This window comes from Neodiprion fabricii, chromosome 4 (assembly GCF_021155785.1).
Source record: "Neodiprion fabricii isolate iyNeoFabr1 chromosome 4, iyNeoFabr1.1, whole genome shotgun sequence".
Classification (NCBI taxonomy): Eukaryota; Metazoa; Arthropoda; class Insecta; order Hymenoptera; family Diprionidae; genus Neodiprion; species Neodiprion fabricii.
This window is the reverse complement of record NC_060242.1, coordinates 13737052-13748318: the sequence shown is the minus strand read 5'-3', so window position 1 is coordinate 13748318 and position 11267 is coordinate 13737052. Positions and strand designations below refer to the sequence as shown.

At 35.9% G+C, this 11267-nt stretch overlaps 1 long non-coding RNA gene across 6 annotated transcripts; it reads right to left on the bottom strand.

Annotated features, from left to right (window-relative positions):
• Nucleotides 1-315: 315 nt before the first annotated feature.
• On the bottom strand, nt 316-7574 carry LOC124179513. 6 transcript variants are annotated; one of them, XR_006870080.1, is made up of 13 exons: nt 7468-7574; nt 7013-7099; nt 6554-6769; nt 5801-6164; nt 5585-5712; nt 5270-5473; nt 4823-5171; nt 3913-4081; nt 3664-3840; nt 2264-3219; nt 906-1741; nt 662-791; nt 316-423 (listed from the first exon to the last, which is right to left on the bottom strand). It is a non-coding gene; the product is annotated as an uncharacterized LOC124179513 (long non-coding RNA). The 6 variants fall into 6 exon arrangements; XR_006870079.1 differs by having other exon boundaries at nt 316-478; nt 7412-7572; XR_006870076.1 differs by having other exon boundaries at nt 7412-7572.
• Between the last annotated feature and the right edge of the window lie 3693 nt (nt 7575-11267).

The following is an 11267-nucleotide window of genomic DNA, read 5'->3' as shown; positions in this document are numbered from 1 at the left end:
CGTGAAATTCGGAATAGTGTAATCCTACACGATTCACAACTCGTTCTGCAAAAATAGAAAAAAAAATCAACGATTGCAAGAAATTTGCGAAGAAAACTCGTAAATAAAATAACAAATGCAATTTTTTTTTTCGCAAACAAAGTTTTATTTATAGGATCGAAAACTGAGTTATGTACGGCTGCATACAGACTTATTCTGCACTATTACCCGTAGAACGGTTTCGATATAATCTGTTCTCTCCATGCACGATTTCCACACCATTTTATCCAACTGGACAGAAGGAGCAAAAGCCAAAGAGGAATTTTTGCTCGTATAAAGTCTAGTTTCTTTATTCAAAGCATTATCCAGATCATCTTTGTCATCCTTATCATCAAGATCCAAATCGTCGAGATTTTCGAAAAGGCTCTCACCAACAACCTAATCCTTTTGAAAATCCCAATAAATCAGTTTTTGGATGGGAAATACGTGTAATCCTTGACTGAACAGTAAAATCAAAGAAATATTTTCTATGTACACTAAAAATAACAAATAAATAACGCAATCGAATGAAAAATGTAGATTTAAAACAAAGTTCCCTTGTTCCCTCCAAATTAGCTTTAAAAAAGCTTACATTTGTATAAAAATTATATCTTCCGCGGTTATGGCAAAACCTGATAAATACCTTAACTCCCAGGACGTAATCGATTTTATATTCAACGGTAATCAGTAAATATCCCATCCAAATCGTCAATCGACATGACCGGTTTGATGAGCATCGCGTATTGAAGGTTAGAATCGAGTTTCAACGGTATCTGATGAAAATAAAAAACAGAAAACAAGATGTAACGATTTTGTGAAGAGGTATATACAATTATGAGCTTTGCTAATAAAATCAATTAATTAGGTCAAGAAAAAAGTCGGTTCACCTTCGAGTATTCACAACGTAGCATCTAAAGCTTCGCGTTCTTGCGGAGTCGTTTCGTTTTTATACGACTCTAATTCTGGTTGGCGTTGTACGATTTGACAAGGAAACAAGCTCTCATAATTATATAAAAGTCAATGATCTTTCTTGTGCAACTCATGTAGTGATCAGCATAACCAACCATTGTAGATTTTGAATTTCCGATGCTCTCTGGAGAATGGTGTGGATCATATCGACGTGTATACCGAATTTACCAGTAACGTCCAATACAGTTGATTCCATGCATTCGGTCAACCGAAACAAGGGCTCACTGGGCCGGATCAACCCTCCAAATTTCTCCAGAAGATTTATGGCTGCATGAGTCGGATCAGTAACTCCTGGTTCACGAGATTTTAAGGAATTTATGCAGTCGCAGCATTTCAGCTTCGTCATCATTGTTGGGGCAACGTAACCAGCTATGTAACATTGTACTTCTGCACTTGTACGTGTGACGTACGTATGGTCGTGCGTGCTGTCCTTCCACGTGCTAAAATCCATCGACAATGGAACCTAGTAATCATGATCCCGCTGGTAAGTTTCCATGGGTGCTTCGTCGGCACGTACTTGTTGTTCCAGCATGTCGTCAATGGTTTGCAACCATTCAGTGCGTGGTTTTGATGCAGCAGCCAACGAACCTGTCGTCTGCATTAGTGTTTCGAGCAGCTCATGTCCTTCGACGTTACTCCCTCTTCGAGGCTTTACTAACGAGTGGCTGCACAACAATCAAAACATTTGAGCGAAGAACTGCGGATCAGGATGGTCATTTCTACCACAGGCTTTGCGCGTCATACTAAAAATCCTCTAAAAACAATAGTACAGTTATGAATCGTATAGAATGAAGTTCAACAGGGTGAAATGCACTAGCGAATCGCAAAATATCCTTTACGAATGACAAAAATATAAATGAACACAGTAACAAGTGCATAAATCATACAATATTTAACTCTAGACTTATACAACGAGGTCAAAAACGATCCCAATTTTTGTAGTAAAACAGTTGTTTCCGGCTTTTCTCCAAAAGTTTGTTCCATTTTGTCGAAGTTCCATTATAAAATGTTTACCAAATCTGACTTTGATATACGCTATTCTTTGCGTTGGTAACAAAGAGAGTGGAGCACAACTAAACATCGGTATCGCATACGAGGAGCATGTTATTTTAAAGAGATGATCGGGGTCGTTTTCCACTTCGTTGTATGTAGGGTTTACGTTCGGAGAAGTAGTTCGTAGGGCTGTAGGCTTCAATTGCAGAAATAAAATAAAGAGTTCATTCAAATAAATATATGGGATTTCAAAAAAGATGAAAAAATAAAATGTATAACCTACTTCCAAAGCGTCTTGGTTTAGTCGTGCGGTCATAAGGTACTCAAAAGTGGATCGTGATGGCAAGGCATCCAAGATTTCGAGGGTAGCTCCCAGGATCACTTTCAAACCTTTCAAGGTACTTGACGATATTGGCAGTTCTTTTAGCGAAGAAACTGATGACTCCCATTCCTTCAAGTACGCGAGGAAGCTTGAAATGGCCTATTTAGTATAGCAGGAATGAATGGAAAAATGATTATTGTGAGGAAGCATTAGGAAGCAGCATAATTAACAAAGTAATTACTACTGCAAGTGTTAAAATAACAGGCCCAGTAAATATCGAAAAAAATATAATAATGTGATGAGGTGAGTGTTATACAAATTGGAATGGGAGATTATTGTACAGAAATACATAAAAACAGCATAAAATAAAAATCGATGTTACGCTCCCGGAGCGCAAAAAATCACATGGACACACAGCTGGATAAAAGAGACAAAATAAACATCGATGTAATGCTCCCAGACAAGAAACGAAAAGAACATACGAACACACAGATGGACGAAGAAACGCAATGTATAAATGAATATTATACGCCCGGAGCACATAAAAAAAAATCAGCACCACCAGGTAGGATTACTTCAACCAGGGTTCCAGAGTGAGCAGACATTCATGCAAGGAAAACAAAAAGGTCAAGCCATCAATTCAGGATCATGGATAATGTCATGTCAAGACAGTCCACATCGATCGTCCGAAGGAAGTATTACCGATCTGAAAGATCATTAGATAGTGAGCAGCAATCCTCTAATAAACGAACGAGTTTATCCGAACGACAGTTTATTGAATTGAACAACATAGAAAACAATCTCAGCACAGTCTCCACCATGGTACGAGAACGTATAAATGACGATGATTGGAAATCCAACGTTGAATGTCCAAATTCGTCTTGGGGAACCTCTTAGAAGCTGGCAGTTAAAGATTGCTAGAAGAAATAGTTAAATGTTACTTGGTTTTAATAATACTGATCTTCTAACAAAAGAGTATATTTCGCGAATATTTACGTATTGTGATATAATTTTTGAATTTGCGAGAGATAAATGCTTGAAAAAAATCGTTTCAAACAGACGAATAACGAATTCGAGCCCTATGGTACAGCGATAATAACAGCGGTGTTTCAGCATAAAATTTTTGACACGATGTTCAAAAAGATTGGCAACTCTTTGATGCTCTTTGTGCATTTTCTTAAATTTAATGCACTCAGCACAGTAACGCTTTGCAGATCGTTCGTTGCAACACCCGAATGATTTTCAATAGATCATCAAAATTGTATTCGAAATTATCATTAAAAACTGATTGACGTAAATTGTTACGCGATTTTTCAACGATATATTTGGAAAATAACGATAATGCATTATATGTTATGTACCTTCTTTTGTGGACAGGATTCGGATAGAGGAAGCGCATTGAGAGGCGTTCTGAACATCATCGCCATGATTACATTGTGAACGCGCTCAGAAAAAGCCCTCGTTGGTTTGGAATCTTTCAATTGCGGGCATGTCTGTTCGTAAACTTCCATAGCGGCACGAATTTGTTGCGAGAACAACTGAAATAATTTGATAAACAATTATTACTTAACTTCAATTAAATTGCTCAGGAAACAGCCAAGAGCTTGTACCCAGATGCCTCGAAATGGTTGAAACATAAAGACGAGCGCGTGGTCTGCTCTTGTTGCTTTTTGTTTTCCGGAGTATATTTCCCTAAATCGACGAAACCTCCAAACTCCATTGTCTTCTGGCCAAATGAAATTGCCTCACTCAACTTCATCTCGTCGACTAGGAGGGTACCTAAATATTAATTAGTCCATGTTAATAACACTGACATAATGTTCTTATGTGTTTGTTCATACTGCAAGATTCGGTTGAGATACAATAAAATCGAAGGTGCGCGTCAAGATATTGTTGAAGAGGAAGTATTAAGGGCAAAGGAAAGGAATCTCACTGGTCACTGGAAGAGGTAAGTATCTTGCAGGTGAGTATCAAGCATTACAGTTTTCATTTTTCACGCCCTTTTTCTGATTCTTTTTTTCGTCACATGTTTAATCTATTTTTGTTTCCGTTACTAAATACATTTTTCAATATTTTCAGGTATACTACGCATTTATCGTTGGAATCTCAACGTCAGGGTTCATCAGTACATTGTTTTTCTTTGATTTTTATTTTTCTAATCTATGTTCGTCCTAAGCTTGATTCATAAGAATCAAATTTATACCAATATACTGCAACAAGAAATAACTGAAACGTTGGCATTTGGAGTATTTCAGCGTCTCGCCAGAAAAACTTTCCATACTACACAGCAATGCGGCAAAGGGAACGATTTATTTAATATTTTTCTTTGCTTGTAAAATTATTTTTCAAGTATTCAATTTTTTTTTTTACTTCAGGTAATGAACTGATTGACGGGCTAGTCTGTAATGTTAAAAATGTACGATGAAATTTCATTCGAAAGATATTTAAAAACTGGATAAATGTTCAGCGGAAATACATTCTTATTCATTCTAAATATTTTTTGTTAGACATTAAGGATACCTCTTTTAAAAGATTTTTCCATCTGCGATCCTTTTTTCCGTAAGTCTTCGAAGATAGCTTCCTGAAATCCGTACGTCGACGAGCTAATCTTTTGAATATATCTGTTCAACGTTTTGCGGCAGGGAACTGGTAAAATTTGTCGATCCCTTAGATGTTCGTACAGGGCTGCGTTTTTTATCCGCATCAACAAACATTCGTATATCCAGTTGGTTGAGTATCTCTGCCTGTTGGGAGATTTAACTTTGGAGGCCTCCAAGCACGATTTAATCGCTTCTTGTTGCGCATCCGGAAAACCGGAAATATTATTTTCCAACACACTGGAATCTATATTTGCCTTCATCACCTTAATCTGTAAATAAATCAAAATCGCATTAGAGTATTTCAAAGACGTATGCACACATTGTTAATTTTATCCCTTAGATATAGAAATGTCTATGTTCGCATTACCTTCCATTGCGAACAGAGATACTTTCGTCGCTGCAACTGTGCAGTGTATATTTTGACTCCTCATATTTCTTCTGAAGAACAATTTTTTTCTCTATTTGCAATAACTTTTTGCGAAGCCGCCGACAACGGATACACCATAGACGCTGCACCGTATGTTTGTACGATTCAGTATCATCGAGAATTCCCATGCATTCAGGATTGCACCTAAACATAAGAAAGTATTAAAATAATAAAAATCAATAAGCATAACAAAGTTGGTCGATTTATTTTTACTAGTTCGACTGCTACTAATTTGTTAATTGTAAGTAACAATACTTTTCATTTCCAATGTCCGTCCCCCTGCAAACAGACAAGTTTTTCACTGTGTTCATGTAGCTGAGAATGTCGGCCGTAGACTTTATGGTGTCCTTGAAATCGATAATTTTGTTCGAAATACTCTGATTCTGTGAAAATAAATGTCGTTATGGGCAAAATACTCTGCGATTATAAACATGAAATCTAAAATCGAGTCTGGAGGAGTGGTATGATTACGTGTATAGAGATGTTGATGAACAAGAAAGTGCAGCTGGACAGAAAAGTCTAATCGATCGAAATACGTAAATAAAACGTCTGAGCCTTGCTGACTCCAAGCCCATGACTCCGGTGATAAGGCCAAACACAATTCACCTTTCAAATCATGAATTGAGAATGTTGGATTGCCGTTTGCAGTTACATTCTCGTGTGATCTTTTCATGGACCATTCCTTCTAGAATCTCACTAGATTCCATCCCCAGGCTGTTATTGGCAGAACTGTCATTTAAAATGCTCTCCTCCTCACCAACTCGATCGATTGATTCGACTATGCCGTCGTGCTCCATGACACTATCCGCGACAGGAACGTTGTTGTTCTAAAATGCTATGTAATCAAGATTATGCAGATGTTTATAATATTCTTCGGTTACATAATCTGCTATGATGTTTGTAATTTTCTATTATGCTTGAAATTCTCACCAAAACTATTTGGTTGGAAATTTTATGACCATACATCCTTTATATCATACTTAGATGACTTAATACCACAAACAGTAAAATAATCTTCAGAAAAGTCCCTCGTATAAAAAAAAACAATACTCACATATATGTTTGTGGAATAATAAAATAGGAGGAAATATGACTGTATGTGTTTGGAACACAGTATCAATTGTACTTATCCTGCGACTCTACCAAATTTATGAATTATTTAACTTCATTTGTACTTTTTTTAATTCACTTCGGTCCATGCAAATAAAATTGTCTGGTACTTACTTCGCTTCGTTCCGTAGGTTGAACGAGCAGCATTCGTACAGCTTTAGTTTCTAAAGACCAATGGTCGCGAGATACACAGCTGATTGTATCATCGAACAATTTAATCGTCTCGCTCTTCCGAATGTATTTGTCTGCAAAGTGCAGCTGACAAATGTGCTGCGTTTTTATAAGATCGTATTTCAAAGCATTTTTCCATACTTCGAGTCGATGGTCACTCTACATTTACAAAGGTAATCTTCATTTTACTTGCTCAGTACAACTTATTTGTAGTTATACCCAACAATTCTTATCTTTTTTCATTTTTATTGCAATTTTTTCATAGTTTAGGTTATATCGTAACATTCTTTTATCTAAAATTCAAATAAATTTGTCCCTTTTGTAATAGTTGCAGCTATTACAATTTCATATGAAAATTGAAATAGTTGCAACTACATAGAGGTTTAAAATTGATTTTTTCACCTTGGGTACGGCAAACAGAGAAATGGGCCGCAGCGATCTTGATATTTCCCGCTGTCGCATCCTGGTACACCACAAGTCTTCGGCATTCTAGAAACACCAAAAACAAATTAAAAAAAAACCTTTCATCATTTTGGCGAGGATTACATACATTTAGATAATAAGGTAAAAAAACGAAAATTATGGACAGCAATATATGGGTCCTCTTATTTTTCTTTCGTATTTTTTATGCTTATTGCACGCCGCTTTGAACAACGAAGAAACAATTAGGGGATTTTTGTTAAATCCATTTCAAATAGCCCTTATGCGCACATACATTCAACAGGTATTTTCCGGGCTACTGAATGGTCCGTTTACTTACCTCTTACAGAAAAAAATGTATAAATAAATGATTGAAATTACCTTACTCAGAGAAGAAAACGTTGAATCGTACGATGAAAAATCGAAATTAAACTTACCCTAGTCTCCATGCAAGCACTGATAAAACAAAAATAGTCACTTTTCATTCTACTGCGCAAGCACGGATGGGTGGGATGGGTGACCGATGCCATCGGTCACTTAATATATATTTACCAGAGATGAGTAGGGAGATCTCCAACGCTCGGCTTTTCGTGATACCAGCTAAGTTGGAGCGTCGACGTGACACCTAGGCGGCCACGCACCGAAGGTGGCCCATTTCCGACCTGACATCAAGCGGCCATGCACCGAAGGTGGCCCACAATCGTGTATATATAGATACACTCGGCTGCTCGAGCAAGTGGTTGCCAATCGCATCCTTGTCCCCGCTCGCACAGATGTTTCCAGGAATGCAAGAATTGGGATTTTTTTTGTTTCAGTTATGAATGTCAGCGAATAAAAGTATCTCCAGATTTGATAAATCTTGGAATCAATTAGCGGACGCTGAACCAAATTAGTTAACTATTCCCAGTCCGAATACTTTTTTTTTTTTTTTTAATATACATTATTTTTTTATTGATATGAAAATATGTGACGCCTGGTATTCTCGAATATTTGTGCACGCAGTCTATGGAAAAATATACGAAGCCAGCTCGATAACATTTATGCAAAATGTGCAATGGGCAAGTGGTTGGGGGAAATTTTTTTTTTTTCTCGAACTGAATCTTCCAGAGAAGCATCAGCGAATTCCAAGCAAGCTCCATAAACATACCGAGCAAACGCGCGCTCACGGACGTAGCTGTGGTGTGGCTGAGTGGATACCACATGAGGATAAATTTTCAATCACAGGTTTTTGCGCGAAGTTTTCCTGTATTTAAGTTAATTACTGCTGCCTTTGCTATAATACTGTATTCAAGTCTTGAACAAAACACTAAAAAATAAGTTAACCACTTAATGTAAAACAAAATGTTAGATTGAGCTTAAAACTTAAGCCGGAGTTACATAAACTAAGATAATTACAAGTGCAACATTGTAAATATTGTACATTTATTGTTCATCTAAATAAATATGGTTTCCTTCTCAAAAAAGAAAAAAAAATGAGGATGGAGTGATGCGGGACACGGGTTCGATCACAGTTCACTCTTTTTTTTTTTTTTTTTTTTTTTTTTAATTCAATCCCGGCGTTTGTTTTTGTATTTTCGGAGAGAAAAAACAAATGAGAGAAAGAAAATTTCCAGAGCTGGTCGATTTTTTCCTTCTTTCCTTTTGCTTTTTGTTTTACTGAACCCACCCTTTTTGTAGTGGGGGTAATCCAGAAGAGAACAAATAATTGAAACAATAAAATTCCGAGTGTGAATCGATTTATTCCCCGTTTTTGGCGCCTCTTTTTTAATAAGGAAAAGTTTTGACAGTAATGAAAAATAGAGATTACTAAAAACAAATGTATTGTTTTTTAATAACACCGGTCCACAAAAATAAAAAAAAAGTGGTCTGTACTTTTGACCGGACCTACCTATCTTTATGTATTTTGACGCACTGAATCCGAATCTGAAGTCAGTTTTGCCCTTACACCCTCAAAATTTTGAGTAAATTGCAAAAAACCATAAAAATAGCCAAAAATTAGCAGTTTTGGTAAGAAAAAAATTTGTGGAACTATAGACCAAGTATGATTTTTATGCATTTTGGTCCGCTAAACCCAAATCTGAGGTTTATTCAACCATAAGCCTTTTAAAATTTAATTGGGCCGGTGTTATTAAAAAACAATACATTTGTTTTTAGTAATCTCTATTTTCCATTACTGTCAAAACTTTTCCTTATTAAAAAAAAAACGCCCATTTTATATCAGTCTTGACGAGCATTTCTTAAGAATTTTAAGAGATGCGAGATCGGAACGACAAAATTATTTCAGTAGCAACAATGTATGGACCCCTCTCCTTTTCTGATATTGGCAGCCAGTTGAGAGGCTTCACAGTGTTCAGTTTAATGCCAGCAGCTCTCGAGGTATCAAGATGGTAAGTGAATTACATAATTATTTTACATGCATGCAAAAACCGGCAGGTTTGACGCTCGTCTATTTACTTTATAGATTAAAAAGAGAAAAAAAGGGAAGGACCTGTAGTCTTATTTTGTACTTTATTTAATTTTCCTTGAATTGTCAAACGTTTTTATTTTTGATGGTATAGGAAGAAGATGTGTGGGGAATTCCATTCTAGTGCCCAAGAATGTAGTACACATTTTCGATCGTTTTAACTTTTTTTTTTTGGGAAAACATGTTCCTCAATTTCCAAATTTCCTTAATTTTTTGGTATTCAAATCGATTCTTAACAATTTTGCGCACAGGTGGGATTTCTTTAATTATTCTTTCCCTAAACCTGAGGATATTTCCTATCTGAGATCACTGTCAATAGGCGAGATTCCGAAAATCATTAATTACCTTTTTTTCTAATTAAAAAGAAAATCACATAAGGCCACTAAGAGCTCGAAATGAAGATCTGAAAAAATTATACATGGTTTTTTGTATTCGAAGCCATTAACGTAAAAAGTCCGTTTAACGACCATCCTAATAGATATACATTGTATGTTGGGCATTTCACGTCAAATTTGCAACCCATGTACCTCACCCTCTTCGCTTTTGATAATTGTTTGATATGATGTTGCAACCACGGTTTCAATCGACTTAAAACAGTGTCGGAATTTTTTGCAGATTTCTTTAGCCACCACTGAAATAAATAAAAATATGATTCTTAAGCACGACACGATAACGGGATCTCAACCCCGTATAAATTATATATTAATAATTAAAAATCATATTTTTAATTATAAAATCAGTGTGAATTTTTTCAGAATTTTGAAAGAAGCGTTTTCGGAATTGGTTTTTCAATTTTTTTCTATTTCAGTGGTGGCTAAAGAAATCTGCAAAAAATTCCGACACTGTTTTAAGTCGATTGAAACCGTGGTTGCAACATCATATCAAACAATTATCAAAAGCGAAGAGGGTGAGGTACATGGGTTGCAAATTTGACGTGAAATGCCCAACATACAATGTATATCTATTAGGATGGTCGTTAAACGGACTTTTTACGTTAATGGCTTCGAATACAAAAAACCATGTATAATTTTTTCAGATCTTCATTTCGAGCTCTTAGTGGCCTTATGTGATTTTCTTTTTAATTAGAAAAAAAGGTAATTAATGATTTTCGGAATCTCGCCTATTGACAGTGATCTCAGATAGGAAATATCCTCAGGTTTAGGGAAAGAATAATTAAAGAAATCCCACCTGTGCGCAAAATTGTTAAGAATCGATTTGAATACCAAAAAATTAAGGAAATTTGGAAATTGAGGAACATGTTTTCCCAAAAAAAAAAAGTTAAAACGATCGAAAATGTGTACTACATTCTTGGGCACTAGAATGGAATTCCCCACACATCTTCTTCCTATACCATCAAAAATAAAAACGTTTGACAATTCAAGGAAAATTAAATAAAGTACAAAATAAGACTACAGGTCCTTCCCTTTTTTTCTCTTTTTAATCTATAAAGTAAATAGACGAGCGTCAAACCTGCCGGTTTTTGCATGCATGTAAAATAATTATGTAATTCACTTACCATCTTGATACCTCGAGAGCTGCTGGCATTAAACTGAACACTGTGAAGCCTCTCAACTGGCTGCCAATATCAGAAAAGGAGAGGGGTCCATACATTGTTGCTACTGAAATAATTTTGTCGTTCCGATCTCGCATCTCTTAAAATTCTTAAGAAATGCTCGTCAAGACTGATATAAAATGGGCGTTTTTTTTTTAATAAGGAAAAGTTTTGACAGTAATGGAAAATAGAGATTACTAAAAACAAATGTATTGTTTTTT